Source organism: Argentina silus (genome assembly GCF_951799395.1).
Source record: "Argentina silus genome assembly, chromosome: 9".
In the NCBI taxonomy this organism is placed as follows: domain Eukaryota; kingdom Metazoa; phylum Chordata; class Actinopteri; order Argentiniformes; family Argentinidae; genus Argentina; species Argentina silus.
Window position 1 is genome coordinate 1,686,007 of NC_139663.1, and position 14,534 is coordinate 1,700,540.

Sequence of the window (14,534 nt, forward strand, 5' to 3'; positions counted from 1 at the left end):
ACACTTAAAATGAACAAAGAAAAAATTAGCTAGCCTGATATAAGTCATGTTCATGACGATGCAAATGTAACGAGATTTCGAACTGTTCTGTTGCACACGTTGGGACTCATTTTAATTTTCTAAAAAAATCATTTGCCATGACGGGAATCGAACCCGGGCCGCCTTGCGTGACAAGGCAGATTCCTATCCGCTAGACCATTTGGGAAGACTTGATATGTACACCCTAAGATATCTAAGTGTCATTTCGATGAGGTCTGTAGCAGAGGCCATAGAGCACAGCAAACAAATAATCATGTGTTTAAATATCCTTGTCGTTTTGAAAAATTACCATTGTCACCTGCACAGGAATGCCATGCGGCCAACATTGAAGAAATGTGCTTCTCAAATCTGTCATTAACACTGTTTTCCACACGCTTTTTTCATTGCATTGCCATATAATCAATTGGTCATTGATGCTTCACGAATAACGACAATGCGTCGAAAATTAAAGAAATGTAAACATGAATTATGTTATTACTGTCTAAGCATCGCAAAGCTGTATGCGTAAAGGCGTCTGACGTCACAGTGGCTTGCCTGAAACAAAGGAATTAGAGAAACATGTGCTTACAGGGGCGTCGAACCGCCTTCTCCCGCTGATGGAGCAAAGTTGCTACAGTGACAAAGACAAGCTCCGCGCTCACGGGCAATTTATATGAGGCAACTGTGCTGCGAGTATCTAAGTAGTCGTCGTGCATGGATAAAATGCAATGTTTCAAACAGATCTGATGAATTCACCTACTTTGAAAAAGTGTGCGTTAGGGAGTTCTTTTGACACAAAGCGAAAATCTACAGTCAAGCGTCAATCAGCAGACAGCAGTGTGTTCTTTAGTAATGAGCCTGTTTTCAAAACGGCAGAAAAAAATGTTCACAAACGAAATATTGTTTCTACACTTAAAATGAACAAAGAAAAAATTAGCTAGCCTGATATAAGTCATGTTCATGACGATGCAAATGTAACGAGATTTCGAACTGTTCTGTTGCACACGTTGGGACTCATTTTATTTTTCTACAAAAAACATTTGCCACGACGGGAATCGAACCCGGGCCGCCCTGCGTTACAAGGTAGATGCCTATCCGCTAGACCATTTGGGAAGACTTGATATGTACACCCTAAGATATCTAAGTGTCATTTCGATGAGGTCTGTAGCAGAGGCCATAGAGCACAGCAAACAAATAATCATGTGTTTAAATATCCTTGTCGTTTTGAAAAATTACCATTGTCACCTGCACAGGAATGCCATGCGGCCAACATTGAAGAAATGTGCTTCTCAAATCTGTCATTAACACTGTTTTCCACACGCTTTTTTCATTGCATTGCCATATAATCAATTGGTCATTGATGCGTCACGAATAACGACAATGCGTCGAAAATTAAAGAAATGTAAACATGAATTATGTTATTACTGTCTAAGCATCGCAAAGCTGTATGCGTAAAGGCGTCTGACGTCACAGTGGCTTGCCTGAAACAAAGGAATTAGAGAAACATGTGCTTACAGGGGCGTCGAACCGCCTTCTCCGCTGATGGAGCAAAGTTGCTACAGTGACAAAGACAAGCTCCGCGCTCACGGGCAATTTATATGAGGCAACTGTGCTGCGAGTATCTAAGTAGTCGTCGTGCATGGATAAAATGCAATGTTTCAAACAGATCTGATGAATTCACCTACTTTGAAAAAGTGTGCGTTAGGGAGTTCTTTTGACACAAAGCGAAAATCTACAGTCAAGCGTCAATCAGCAGACAGCAGTGTGTTCTTTAGTAATGAGCCTGTTTTCAAAACGGCAGAAAAAAATGTTCACAAACGAAATATTGTTTCTACACTTAAAATGAACAAAGAAAAAATTAGCTAGCCTGATATAAGTCATGTTCATGACGATGCAAATGTAACGAGATTTCGAACTGTTCTGTTGCACACGTTGGGACTCATTTTATTTTTCTACAAAAAACATTTGCCACGACGGGAATCGAACCCGGGCCGCCCTGCGTTACAAGGTAGATGCCTATCCGCTAGACCATTTGGGAAGACTTGATATGTACACCCTAAGATATCTAAGTGTCATTTCGATGAGGTCTGTAGCAGAGGCCATAGAGCACAGCAAACAAATAATCATGTGTTTAAATATCCTTGTCGTTTTGAAAAATTACCATTGTCACCTGCACAGGAATGCCATGCGGCCAACATTGAAGAAATGTGCTTCTCAAATCTGTCATTAACACTGTTTTCCACACGCTTTTTTCATTGCATTGCCATATAATCAATTGGTCATTGATGCGTCACGAATAACGACAATGCGTCGAAAATTAAAGAAATGTAAACATGAATTATGTTATTACTGTCTAAGCATCGCAAAGCTGTATGCGTAAAGGCGTCTGACGTCACAGTGGCTTGCCTGAAACAAAGGAATTAGAGAAACATGTGCTTACAGGGGCGTCGAACCGCCTTCTCCGCTGATGGAGCAAAGTTGCTACAGTGACAAAGACAAGCTCCGCGCTCACGGGCAATTTATATGAGGCAACTGTGCTGCGAGTATCTAAGTAGTCGTCGTGCATGGATAAAATGCAATGTTTCAAACAGATCTGATGAATTCACCTACTTTGAAAAAGTGTGCGTTAGGGAGTTCTTTTGACACAAAGCGAAAATCTACAGTCAAGCGTCAATCAGCAGACAGCAGTGTGTTCTTTAGTAATGAGCCTGTTTTCAAAACGGCAGAAAAAAATGTTCACAAACGAAATATTGTTTCTACACTTAAAATGAACAAAGAAAAAATTAGCTAGCCTGATATAAGTCATGTTCATGACGATGCAAATGTAACGAGATTTCGAACTGTTCTGTTGCACACGTTGGGACTCATTTTATTTTTCTACAAAAAACATTTGCCACGACGGGAATCGAACCCGGGCCGCCCTGCGTTACAAGGTAGATGCCTATCCGCTAGACCATTTGGGAAGACTTGATATGTACACCCTAAGATATCTAAGTGTCATTTCGATGAGGTCTGTAGCAGAGGCCATAGAGCACAGCAAACAAATAATCATGTGTTTAAATATCCTTGTCGTTTTGAAAAATTACCATTGTCACCTGCACAGGAATGCCATGCGGCCAACATTGAAGAAATGTGCTTCTCAAATCTGTCATTAACACTGTTTTCCACACGCTTTTTTCATTGCATTGCCATATAATCAATTGGTCATTGATGCGTCACGAATAACGACAATGCGTCGAAAATTAAAGAAATGTAAACATGAATTATGTTATTACTGTCTAAGCATCGCAAAGCTGTATGCGTAAAGGCGTCTGACGTCACAGTGGCTTGCCTGAAACAAAGGAATTAGAGAAACATGTGCTTACAGGGGCGTCGAACCGCCTTCTCCCGCTGATGGAGCAAAGTTGCTACAGTGACAAAGACAAGCTCCGCGCTCATGGGCAATTTATATGAGGCAACTGTGCTGCGAGTATCTAAGTAGTCGTCGTGCATGGATAAAATGCAATGTTTCAAACAGATCTGATGAATTCACCTACTTTGAAAAAGTGTGCGTTAGGGAGTTCTTTTGACACAAAGCGAAAATCTACAGTCAAGCGTCAATCAGCAGACAGCCGTGTGTTCTTTAGTAATGAGCCTGTTGTCAAAACGGCAGAAAAAAATGTTCACAAACGAAATATTGTTTCTACACTTAAAATGAACAAAGAAAAAATTAGCTAGCCTGATATAAGTCATGTTCATGACGATGCAAATGTAACGAGATTTCGAACTGTTCTGTTGCACACGTTGGGACTCATTTTATTTTTCTACAAAAATCCTTTGCCATGACGGGAATCGAACCCGGGCCGCCCTGCGTGACAAGGCAGATGCCTATCCGCTAGACCATTTGGGAAGACTTGATATGTACACCCTAAGATATCTAAGTGTCATTTCGATGAGGTCTGTAGCAGAGGCCATAGAGCACAGCAAACAAATAATCATGTGTTTAAATATCCTTGTCGTTTTGAAAAATTACCATTGTCACCTGCACAGGAATGCCATGCGGCCAACATTGAAGAAATGTGCTTCTCAAATCTGTCATTAACACTGTTTTCCACACGCTTTTTTCATTGCATTGCCATATAATCAATTGGTCATTGATGCGTCACGAATAACGACAATGCGTCGAAAATTAAAGAAATGTAAACATGAATTATGTTATTACTGTCTAAGCATCGCAAAGCTGTATGCGTAAAGGCGTCTGACGTCACAGTGGCTTGCCTGAAACAAAGGAATTAGAGAAACATGTGCTTACAGGGGCGTCGAACCTCCTTCTCCCGCTGATGGAGCAAAGTTGCTACAGTGACAAAGACAAGCTCCGCGCTCATGGGCAATTTATATGAGGCAACTGTGCTGCGAGTATCTAAGTAGTCGTCGTGCATGGATAAAATGCAATGTTTCAAACAGATCTGATGAATTCACCTACTTTGAAAAAGTGTGCGTTAGGGAGTTCTTTTGACACAAAGCGAAAATCGACAGCCGTGTGTTCTTTAGTAATGAGCCTGTTGTCAAAACGGCAGAAAAAAATGTTCACAAACGAAATATTGTTTCTACACTTAAAATGAACAAAGAAAAAATTAGCTAGCCTGATATAAGTCATGTTCATGACGATGCAAATGTAACGAGATTTCGAACTGTTCTGTTGCACACGTTGGGACTCATTTTATTTTTCTACAAAAATCATTTGCCATGACGGGAATCGAACCCGGGCCGCCTTGCGTGACAAGGCAGATTCCTATCCGCTAGACCATTTGGGAAGACTTGATATGTACACCCTAAGATATCTAAGTGTCATTTCGATGAGGTCTGTAGCAGAGGCCATAGAGCACAGCAAACAAATAATCATGTGTTTAAATATCCTTGTCGTTTTGAAAAATTACCATTGTCACCTGCACAGGAATGCCATGCGGCCAACATTGAAGAAATGTGCTTCTCAAATCTGTCATTAACACTGTTTTCCACACGCTTTTTTCATTGCATTGCCATATAATCAATTGGTCATTGATGCGTCACGAATAACGACAATGCGTCGAAAATTAAAGAAATGTAAACATGAATTATGTTATTACTGTCTAAGCATCGCAAAGCTGTATGCGTAAAGGCGTCTGACGTCACAGTGGCTTGCCTGAAACAAAGGAATTAGAGAAACATGTGCTTACAGGGGCGTCGAACCGCCTTCTCCCGCTGATGGAGCAAAGTTGCTACAGTGACAAAGACAAGCTCCGCGCTCATGGGCAATTTATATGAGGCAACTGTGCTGCGAGTATCTAAGTAGTCGTCGTGCATGGATAAAATGCAATGTTTCAAACAGATCTGATGAATTCACCTACTTTGAAAAAGTGTGCGTTAGGGAGTTCTTTTGAACAAAGCGAAAATCTACAGTCAAGCGTCAATCAGCAGACAGCCGTGTGTTCTTTAGTAATGAGCCTGTTGTCAAAACGGCAGAAAAAAATGTTCACAAACGAAATATTGTTTCTACACTTAAAATGAACAAAGAAAAAATTAGCTAGCCTGATATAAGTCATGTTCATGACGATGCAAATGTAACGAGATTTCGAACTGTTCTGTTGCACACGTTGGGACTCATTTTATTTTTCTACAAAAATCATTTGCCATGACGGGAATCGAACCCGGGCCGCCTTGCGTGACAAGGCAGATTCCTATCCGCTAGACCATTTGGGAAGACTTGATATGTACACCCTAAGATATCTAAGTGTCATTTCGATGAGGTCTGTAGCAGAGGCCATAGAGCACAGCAAACAAATAATCATGTGTTTAAATATCCTTGTCGTTTTGAAAAATTACCATTGTCACCTGCACAGGAATGCCATGCGGCCAACATTGAAGAAATGTGCTTCTCAAATCTGTCATTAACACTGTTTTCCACACGCTTTTTTCATTGCATTGCCATATAATCAATTGGTCATTGATGCGTCACGAATAACGACAATGCGTCGAAAATTAAAGAAATGTAAACATGAATTATGTTATTACTGTCTAAGCATCGCAAAGCTGTATGCGTAAAGGCGTCTGACGTCACAGTGGCTTGCCTGAAACAAAGGAATTAGAGAAACATGTGCTTACAGGGGCGTCGAACCGCCTTCTCCCGCTGATGGAGCAAAGTTGCTACAGTGACAAAGACAAGCTCCGCGCTCATGGGCAATTTATATGAGGCAACTGTGCTGCGAGTATCTAAGTAGTCGTCGTGCATGGATAAAATGCAATGTTTCAAACAGATCTGATGAATTCACCTACTTTGAAAAAGTGTGCGTTAGGGAGTTCTTTTGAACAAAGCGAAAATCTACAGTCAAGCGTCAATCAGCAGACAGCCGTGTGTTCTTTAGTAATGAGCCTGTTGTCAAAACGGCAGAAAAAAATGTTCACAAACGAAATATTGTTTCTACACTTAAAATGAACAAAGAAAAAATTAGCTAGCCTGATATAAGTCATGTTCATGACGATGCAAATGTAACGAGATTTCGAACTGTTCTGTTGCACACGTTGGGACTCATTTTATTTTTCTACAAAAATCCTTTGCCATGACGGGAATCGAACCCGGGCCGCCCTGCGTGACAAGGCAGATGCCTATCCGCTAGACCATTTGGGAAGACTTGATATGTACACCCTAAGATATCTAAGTGTCATTTCGATGAGGTCTGTAGCAGAGGCCATAGAGCACAGCAAACAAATAATCATGTGTTTAAATATCCTTGTCGTTTTGAAAAATTACCATTGTCACCTGCACAGGAATGCCCTGCGGCCAACATTGAAGAAATGTGCTTCTCAAATCTGTCATTAACACTGTTTTCCACACGCTTTTTTCATTGCATTGCCATATAATCAATTGGTCATTGATGCGTCACGAATAACGACAATGCGTCGAAAATTAAAGAAATGTAAACATCAATTATGTTATTACTGTCTAAGCATCGCAAAGCTGTATGCGTAAAGGCGTCTGACGTCACAGTGGCTTGCCTGAAACAAAGGAATTAGAGAAACATGTGCTTACAGGGGCGTCGAACCACCTTCTCCCGCTGATGGAGCAAAGTTGCTACAGTGACAAAGACAAGCTCCGCGCTCATGGGCAATTTATATGAGGCAACTGTGCTGCGAGTATCTAAGTAGTCGTCGTGCATGGATAAAATGCAATGTTTCAAACAGATCTGATGAATTCACCTACTTTGAAAAAGTGTGCGTTAGGGAGTTCTTTTGACACAAAGCGAAAATCTACAGTCAAGCGTCAATCAGCAGACAGCCGTGTGTTCTTTAGTCATGAGCCTGTTGTCAAAACGGCAGAAAAAAATGTTCACAAACGAAATATTGTTTCTACACTTAAAATGAACAAAGAAAAAATTAGCTAGCCTGATATAAGTCATGTTCATGACGATGCAAATGTAACGAGATTTCGAACTGTTCTGTTGCACACGTTGGGACTCATTTTATTTTTCTACAAAAATCCTTTGCCATGACGGGAATCGAACCCGGGCCGCCCTGCGTGACAAGGCAGATGCCTATCCGCTAGACCATTTGGGAAGACTTGATATGTACACCCTAAGATATCTAAGTGTCATTTCGATGAGGTCTGTAGCAGAGGCCATAGAGCACAGCAAACAAATAATCATGTGTTTAAATATCCTTGTCGTTTTGAAAAATTACCATTGTCACCTGCACAGGAATGCCCTGCAGCCAACATTGAAGAAATGTGCTTCTCAAATCTGTCATTAACACTGTTTTCCACACGCTTTTTTCATTGCATTGCCATATAATCAATTGGTCATTGATGCGTCACGAATAACGACAATGCGTCGAAAATTAAAGAAATGTAAACATGAATTATGTTATTACTGTCTAAGCATCGCAAAGCTGTATGCGTAAAGGCGTCTGACGTCACAGTGGCTTGCCTGAAACAAAGGAATTAGAGAAACATGTGCTTACAGGGGCATCGAACCACCTTCTCCCGCTGATGGAGCAAAGTTGCTACAGTGACAAAGACAAGCTCCGCGCTCATGGGCAATTCATATGAGGCAACTGTGCTGCGAGTATCTAAGTAGTCGTCGTGCATGAATAAAATGCAATGTTTCAAACAGATCTGATGAATTCACCTACTTTGAAAAAGTGTGCGTTAGGGAGTTCTTTTGACACAAAGCGAAAATCTACAGTCAAGCGTCAATCAGCAGACAGCCGTGTGTTCTTTAGTCATGAGCCTGTTGTCAAAACGGCAGAAAAAAATGTTCACAAACGAAATATTGTTTCTACACTTAAAATGAACAAAGAAAAAATTAGCTAGCCTGATATAAGTCATGTTCATGACGATGCAAATGTAACGAGATTTCGAACTGTTCTGTTGCACACGTTGGGACTCATTTTATTTTTCTACAAAAATCATTTGCCATGACGGGAATCGAACCCAGCCGCCCTGCGTGACAAGGCAGATTCCTATCCGCTAGACCATTTGGGAAGACTTGATATGTACACCCTAAGATATCTAAGTGTCATTTCGATGAGGTCTGTAGCAGAGGCCATAGAGCACAGCAAACAAATAATCATGTGTTTAAATATCCTTGTCGTTTTGAAAAATTACCATTGTCACCTGCACAGGAATGCCATGCGGCCAACATTGAAGAAATGTGCTTCTCAAATCTGTCATTAACACTGTTTTCCACACGCTTTTTTCATTGCATTGCCATATAATCAATTGGTCATTGATGCGTCACGAATAACGACAATGCGTCGAAAATTAAAGAAATGTAAACATGAATTATGTTATTACTGTCTAAGCATCGCAAAGCTGTATGCGTAAAGGCGTCTGACGTCACAGTGGCTTGCCTGAAACAAAGGAATTAGAGAAACATGTGCTTACAAGGGGCGTCGAACCGCCTAATCCCGCTGATGGAGCAAAGTTGCTACAGTGACAAAGACAAGCTCCGCGCTCATGGGCAATTTATATGAGGCAACTGTGCTGCGAGTATCTAAGTAGTCGTCGTGCATGGATAAAATGCAATGTTTCAAACAGATCTGATGAATTCACCTACTTTGAAAAAGTGTGCGTTAGGGAGTTCTTTTGACACAAAGCGAAAATCTACAGTCAAGCGTCAATCAGCAGACAGCCGTGTGTTCTTTAGTAATGAGCCTGTTGTCAAAACGGCAGAAAAAAATGTTCACAAACGAAATATTGTTTCTACACTTAAAATGAACAAAGAAAAAATGAGCTAGCCTGATATAAGTCATGTTCATGACGATGCAAATGTAACGAGATTTCGAACTGTTCTGTTGCACACGTTGGGACTCATTTTATTTTTCTACAAAAATCCTTTGCCATGACGGGAATCGAACCCGGGCCGCCCTGCGTGACAAGGCAGATGCCTATCCGCTAGACCATTTGGGAAGACTTGATATGTACACCCTAAGATATCTAAGTGTCATTTCGATGAGGTCTGTAGCAGAGGCCATAGAGCACAGCAAACAAATAATCATGTGTTTAAATATCCTTGTCGTTTTGAAAAATTACCATTGTCACCTGCACAGGAATGCCCTGCAGCCAACATTGAAGAAATGTGCTTCTCAAATCTGTCATTAACACTGTTTTCCACACGCTTTTTTCATTGCATTGCCATATAATCAATTGGTCATTGATGCGTCACGAATAACGACAATGCGTCGAAAATTAAAGAAATGTAAACATGAATTATGTTATTACTGTCTAAGCATCGCAAAGCTGTATGCGTAAAGGCGTCTGACGTCACAGTGGCTTGCCTGAAACAAAGGAATTAGAGAAACATGTGCTTACAGGGGCGTCGAACCACCTTCTCCCGCTGATGGAGCAAAGTTGCTACAGTGACAAAGACAAGCTCCGCGCTCATGGGCAATTTATATGAGGCAACTGTGCTGCGAGTATCTAAGTAGTCGTCGTGCATGGATAAAATGCAATGTTTCAAACAGATCTGATGAATTCACCTACTTTGAAAAAGTGTGCGTTAGGGAGTTCTTTTGACACAAAGCGAAAATCTACAGTCAAGCGTCAATCAGCAGACAGCCGTGTGTTCTTTAGTCATGAGCCTGTTGTCAAAACGGCAGAAAAAAATGTTCACAAACGAAATATTGTTTCTACACTTAAAATGAACAAAGAAAAAATTAGCTAGCCTGATATAAGTCATGTTCATGACGATGCAAATGTAACGAGATTTCGAACTGTTCTGTTGCACACGTTGGGACTCATTTTATTTTTCTACAAAAATCCTTTGCCATGACGGGAATCGAACCCGGGCCGCCCTGCGTGACAAGGCAGATTCCTATCCGCTAGACCATTTGGGAAGACTTGATATGTACACCCTAAGATATCTAAGTGTCATTTCGATGAGGTCTGTAGCAGAGGCCATAGAGCACAGCAAACAAATAATCATGTGTTTAAATATCCTTGTCGTTTTGAAAAATTACCATTGTCACCTGCACAGGAATGCCTTGCAGCCAACATTGAAGAAATGTGCTTCTCAAATCTGTCATTAACACTGTTTTCCACACGCTTTTTTCATTGCATTGCCATATAATCAATTGGTCATTGATGCGTCACGAATAACGACAATGCGTCGAAAATTAAAGAAATGTAAACATGAATTATGTTATTACTGTCTAAGCATCGCAAAGCTGTATGCGTAAAGGCGTCTGACGTCACAGTGGCTTGCCTGAAACAAAGGAATTAGAGAAACATGTGCTTACAGGGGCGTCGAACCACCTTCTCCCGCTGATGGAGCAAAGTTGCTACAGTGACAAAGACAAGCTCCGCGCTCATGGGCAATTTATATGAGGCAACTGTGCTGCGAGTATCTAAGTAGTCGTCGTGCATGGATAAAATGCAATGTTTCAAACAGATCTGATGAATTCACCTACTTTGAAAAAGTGTGCGTTAGGGAGTTCTTTTGACACAAAGCGAAAATCTACAGTCAAGCGTCAATCAGCAGACAGCCGTGTGTTCTTTAGTCATGAGCCTGTTGTCAAAACGGCAGAAAAAAATGTTCACAAACGAAATATTGTTTCTACACTTAAAATGAACAAAGAAAAAATTAGCTAGCCTGATATAAGTCATGTTCATGACGATGCAAATGTAACGAGATTTCGAACTGTTCTGTTGCACACGTTGGGACTCATTTTATTTTTCTACAAAAATCCTTTGACATGACGGGAATCGAACCCGGGCCGCCCTGCGTGACAAGGCAGATTCCTATCCGCTAGACCATTTGGGAAGACTTGATATGTACACCCTAAGATATCTAAGTGTCATTTCGATGAGGTCTGTAGCAGAGGCCATAGAGCACAGCAAACAAATAATCATGTGTTTAAATATCCTTGTCGTTTTGAAAAATTACCATTGTCACCTGCACAGGAATGCCCTGCAGCCAACATTGAAGAAATGTGCTTCTCAAATCTGTCATTAACACTGTTTTCCACACGCTTTTTTCATTGCATTGCCATATAATCAATTGGTCATTGATGCGTCACGAATAACGACAATGCGTCGAAAATTAAAGAAATGTAAACATGAATTATGTTATTACTGTCTAAGCATCGCAAAGCTGTATGCGTAAAGGCGTCTGACGTCACAGTGGCTTGCCTGAAACAAAGGAATTAGAGAAACATGTGCTTACAGGGGCGTCGAACCACCTTCTCCCGCTGATGGAGCAAAGTTGCTACAGTGACAAAGACAAGCTCCGCGCTCATGGGCAATTTATATGAGGCAACTGTGCTGCGAGTATCTAAGTAGTCGTCGTGCATGGATAAAATGCAATGTTTCAAACAGATCTGATGAATTCACCTACTTTGAAAAAGTGTGCGTTAGGGAGTTCTTTTGACACAAAGCGAAAATCTACAGTCAAGCGTCAATCAGCAGACAGCCGTGTGTTCTTTAGTCATGAGCCTGTTGTCAAAACGGCAGAAAAAAATGTTCACAAACGAAATATTGTTTCTACACTTAAAATGAACAAAGAAAAAATTAGCTAGCCTGATATAAGTCATGTTCATGACGATGCAAATGTAACGAGATTTCGAACTGTTCTGTTGCACACGTTGGGACTCATTTTATTTTTCTACAAAAATCCTTTGACATGACGGGAATCGAACCCGGGCCGCCCTGCGTGACAAGGCAGATTCCTATCCGCTAGACCATTTGGGAAGACTTGATATGTACACCCTAAGATATCTAAGTGTCATTTCGATGAGGTCTGTAGCAGAGGCCATAGAGCACAGCAAACAAATAATCATGTGTTTAAATATCCTTGTCGTTTTGAAAAATTACCATTGTCACCTGCACAGGAATGCCCTGCAGCCAACATTGAAGAAATGTGCTTCTCAAATCTGTCATTAACACTGTTTTCCACACGCTTTTTTCATTGCATTGCCATATAATCAATTGGTCATTGATGCGTCACGAATAACGACAATGCGTCGAAAATTAAAGAAATGTAAACATGAATTATGTTATTACTGTCTAAGCATCGCAAAGCTGTATGCGTAAAGGCGTCTGACGTCACAGTGGCTTGCCTGAAACAAAGGAATTAGAGAAACATGTGCTTACAGGGGCGTCGAACCACCTTCTCCCGCTGATGGAGCAAAGTTGCTACAGTGACAAAGACAAGCTCCGCGCTCATGGGCAATTTATATGAGGCAACTGTGCTGCGAGTATCTAAGTAGTCGTCGTGCATGGATAAAATGCAATGTTTCAAACAGATCTGATGAATTCACCTACTTTGAAAAAGTGTGCGTTAGGGAGTTCTTTTGACACAAAGCGAAAATCTACAGTCAAGCGTCAATCAGCAGACAGCCGTGTGTTCTTTAGTCATGAGCCTGTTGTCAAAACGGCAGAAAAAAATGTTCACAAACGAAATATTGTTTCTACACTTAAAATGAACAAAGAAAAAATTAGCTAGCCTGATATAAGTCATGTTCATGACGATGCAAATGTAACGAGATTTCGAACTGTTCTGTTGCACACGTTGGGACTCATTTTATTTTTCTACAAAAATCCTTTGCCATGACGGGAATCGAACCCGGGCCGCCCTGCGTGACAAGGCAGATTCCTATCCGCTAGACCATTTGGGAAGACTTGATATGTACACCCTAAGATATCTAAGTGTCATTTCGATGAGGTCTGTAGCAGAGGCCATAGAGCACAGCAAACAAATAATCATGTGTTTAAATATCCTTGTCGTTTTGAAAAATTACCATTGTCACCTGCACAGGAATGCCCTGCAGCCAACATTGAAGAAATGTGCTTCTCAAATCTGTCATTAACACTGTTTTCCACACGCTTTTTTCATTGCATTGCCATATAATCAATTGGTCATTGATGCGTCACGAATAACGACAATGCGTCGAAAATTAAAGAAATGTAAACATGAATTATGTTATTACTGTCTAAGCATCGCAAAGCTGTATGCGTAAAGGCGTCTGACGTCACAGTGGCTTGCCTGAAACAAAGGAATTAGAGAAACATGTGCTTACAGGGGCGTCGAACCACCTTCTCCCGCTGATGGAGCAAAGTTGCTACAGTGACAAAGACAAGCTCCGCGCTCATGGGCAATTTATATGAGGCAACTGTGCTGCGAGTATCTAAGTAGTCGTCGTGCATGGATAAAATGCAATGTTTCAAACAGATCTGATGAATTCACCTACTTTGAAAAAGTGTGCGTTAGGGAGTTCTTTTGACACAAAGCGAAAATCTACAGTCAAGCGTCAATCAGCAGACAGCCGTGTGTTCTTTAGTCATGAGCCTGTTGTCAAAACGGCAGAAAAAAATGTTCACAAACGAAATATTGTTTCTACACTTAAAATGAACAAAGAAAAAATTAGCTAGCCTGATATAAGTCATGTTCATGACGATGCAAATGTAACGAGATTTCGAACTGTTCTGTTGCACACGTTGGGACTCATTTTATTTTTCTACAAAAATCCTTTGCCATGACGGGAATCGAACCCGGGCCGCCCTGCGTGACAAGGCAGATTCCTATCCGCTAGACCATTTGGGAAGACTTGATATATACACCCTAAGATATCTAAGTGTCATTTCGATGAGGTCTGTAGCAGAGGCCATAGAGCACAGCAAACAAATAATCATGTGTTTAAATATCCTTGTCGTTTTGAAAAATTACCATTGTCACCTGCACAGGAATGCCTTGCAGCCAACATTGAAGAAATGTGCTTCTCAAATCTGTCATTAACACTGTTTTCCACACGCTTTTTTCATTGCATTGCCATATAATCAATTGGTCATTGATGCGTCACGAATAACGACAATGCGTCGAAAATTAAAGAAATGTAAACATGAATTATGTTATTACTGTCTAAGCATCGCAAAGCTGTATGCGTAAAGGCGTCTGACGTCACAGTGGCTTGCCTGAAACAAAGGAATTAGAGAAACATGTGCTTACTGGGGCGTCGAACCACCTTCTCCCGCTGATGGAGCAAAGTTGCTACAGTGACAAAGACAAGCT